Genomic DNA, 3,375 nt, shown 5'->3' on the forward strand with positions numbered 1-3,375 from the left:
CAGACACACTTAATCTCAGGACACAGCAAACAATGTAATAATGTATAGTTGGACACAAAGGCTCTGGAGAAAAACAAGTCACATTTTGATCCTGGGTCTCTGATTTTGTGTGACCTCCTGCCAGTTTTGTTACCTCTCTGAGCCTCAGCCTCTGTATCTAAGAAATGGGAACACTAACTATACCTCCCTTATAAGATCATTCTCAGAATTGAATGAAATGATATATGTAATTGGTGAGCACACTGCCTGGCTCTTGGTAAATCCTCAGGAAATATAATTATTAACATTTCTGAGATCTTACTTGGATACACCAATCAACACACACATACAGACACACACACTCACAAGATTTCTGCATTTTTATCACCTCTCCCCTCTCTCAACTATTTTCAAAAAGAGATCTATTTGCTAAAATAAATTGAAATGGGTAAAGAATGTGAGGCACAATTTATACTAGATATATCTGCAATTACTAACTCTGAATTAAACATATCCCTTCATGAATAATGAAGCAGAAATAGGCCAAAGGAAAAATGAGATAAGATCTTAAATCCATGTATTTTTAATTGCTTCATTATCTAAAATTTGCTATGAATAGCAGTGGATACAGTTTGCTGTTTAAAGCACAAAAAAGAAATAAGAATTTTCAGCCAAATCACAAAAGGCTATCAAAAATTAATTTTGTATGCTGTGATCACTGAAAATGTAAGTAATTTTGAGGCAAGAGTGACATTTAAAAATGCTACTTATATGCTAATAATAAATGAGTCATATTTTTTTCATCTTGATGCAAAATAAAATAAAATTTATTTTCATTTTAATGAATTGTAATGAATTACAAGCTGTAGCAAAAGTTTGGGACAGACAGTGGAAGACTGGCAGATGGTAGGGAAGAGGGCTGAGAGGGAGTGAAAATGAGATGGGTCCTGTCAGCTGCCACTGACATCCTAGACTGGATAAGAACCTTTGGAGTTAAGGTGATTTTCTCTAGGTTTCTAGAAATTTTCAGAAGTCCAATTTACCTAAGAGGAGGTCAACTATTCATTAGTGCCATATTAGAAAACTGTCTCAATGAACTATAGTGAATTCATCATCCTTTTATTTCTTACATGGAATGACACTCACTTCTAGATTTTTTTGTTTCAAGGGGAACAGAGGCAGTTGCCTTCATTAGCTGCCATTGGTTAGCTGGCTTCATTCAAACGCCACACACTTGATTTTGAAGTCACCTTCTACCACCAGGTAATTGATGGCCTCCAGGTTGAGACATTGGGGAACTTGAATGTGTATCCATCTGGCAGCTTGATGGTCAAGTCTGCCTGGTAGAAGGAGATGCACCCCTGTGATACTTCTAGGCTGGAAGGGGAAGGCAGACTCCTGCTGCTCGGTCCCCCAGACCCCTCTTCTGTCCTTGCTGTTACACACAGTGGTGTTGGTGTCCCCATGCACAATGAAGCAAGGGTTGACGTGCAGGCACACATTGTTGCTATCTTTACCCAAGTTCATCACAGAGCCCTTGGTGTCAGGGGCCACCTTGGCCTGCACTCTAAGGCACTCCTTAGGTTTGAGATTCAGGGTACTGCTGACCAGACAACAAGCCAAGACCGAGGATAGGAGCATGGTCCTAGGGCCTGCAGCTCCGGCTATCTGAAGATTCTACCAGAGAAATCCACATTCTAGAATTAAAAAAAAGAATGTAGTCAGTTATGTGATACTTGGCATGCATATTGCTCTCTGAAGAATATTTTTCTTTTTTTAAAGTATATTTTATTGATTATGCTATTACAGTTGTCCCATATTTTTTCTCCCCTTTCTCTCTCTCCACCTGGTGCTCCTATTCCCTTTAGCATTCCCTGCCCCCTTAGTTCATGTCCATGGGTCATGTACATTTAAGTTCTTTGGCTTCTCCCTTTCCTATTCTATTCTTAACGTCTCCCTGTCTACTTTGTACCTACCAATTCTGCTTCTTATTCCCTGTACCTTTTCCATGAAGAATATTTTTCAAATTATGTTTATTCTTTATCAAAATGTTTATGTCAGATGTTTTACTAAGTATTATATCCATTCTTTTATCTAATCTCCCTGATAGTCCTAGGAAATTGGTATTATCATTCCCATTTTACAGATGAGAAACTTGAAACACAGAGAGGGTAAGCAACTTCCCCAAGATCTGACCGTTTGCGAGCTGTGGAGTTTAGATTTGAATTCGTATCTGTGAGTTAAGTGCCACACATTTACTTATATACAACATCAACTCCTTTTTAAAAAGAGGAAATGGAAGAATGCAGACATTTAACTCAAAACAAATGAATTTCAAATGGTAAAACTCCATGCATCAGTGAGAAAACCACTCTTGGGGAGGACAGGAAGAGGGCCATTGCAGTGCCCTAAGATGCCACTGTCCATTCTGCCTCCAGGATGCAGGTACCTGCTGAACATGTCACCTACACTTGGCTAGTTTTAAAGTCTAATTAGTTACTTTATCAGATCTGAAAGGATGGAATGCTCAAGATTTCCACACATGTGAGTCAGGCTTTGGTGAAAAATACCCAGAGTTCTGCTGGGCTGAGGGGTCACTCATTTTTTACTGAGGGTCTGACATTATTCTCTGATGTCTAACGTCTGTGAAGCTAGGATCAAAGTTTCCAAATTCATCTCTGCATTCCCCCTTGTCCTTTACTCTTAGATCTTGGGTTGCCTTTGCCCGACTTAGTTGTTGATGTTAATTATCTTTTAACCAGAGTCTCTTTAAATGAGACCATGTGAGTTATGGAACAGTAATTCACCCCTTCAGATCTAGTGGACTCAAGGCCACAGGCCAGAGCCTATTAAACAGAAAGGTCTGAGTTATTATCCTATAATTCACCTCTTGAAAGTGTCTTAATTCAATTAAACTATGTCCCCGAATGACTATTAAAAGAAATAGAAAAAAGGGTTCTGGATCTCTCTTGTTACCATCCAAAATAATTTTCAGTGCCAAAGAGTTCTTCCTTTAAAATCATTAGAAACTAAGTTAAAAAGAAAAATGAAAGAAGAGAGACTCTTTTATCACTGGCAATGCTGCACTATAGACAATCAATCATATATTTCTTAATTGTCTTCTTGTTGTTCAAGTACAGTTGTCTGCATTTTCTCCCCACCCCTCCCCACCACCCTAACCATCCCCACCTCCCTCGATTCCACCCCCCTTGGCTTTGTCCATGTGTCCTTTATAGTAGTTCCTGAAAACCCTTCTCTCCACTGTCCCCTAGCCCCTTCCCCCTGGCTATTGTTAGACTGTTCTTAATTTCAATGTCTCTGGGTATATTTTGCTTGCTTGTTTGTTTTGATTAGGTTCCACTTAAAGGTGATATCATATGGTATTTGTCCCTCACC

At 39.1% G+C, this 3,375-nt stretch overlaps 1 pseudogene; it reads right to left on the reverse strand.

The window, feature by feature from the left end:
- Positions 1-1,194: 1,194 nt before the first annotated feature.
- On the reverse strand, positions 1,195-1,620 carry LOC112314779 (galectin-1-like; annotated as a pseudogene).
- Between the last annotated feature and the right edge of the window lie 1,755 nt (positions 1,621-3,375).

The sequence above is a fragment of the Desmodus rotundus genome, chromosome 1 (genome assembly GCF_022682495.2).
Source record: "Desmodus rotundus isolate HL8 chromosome 1, HLdesRot8A.1, whole genome shotgun sequence".
Classification (NCBI taxonomy): domain Eukaryota; kingdom Metazoa; phylum Chordata; class Mammalia; order Chiroptera; family Phyllostomidae; genus Desmodus; species Desmodus rotundus.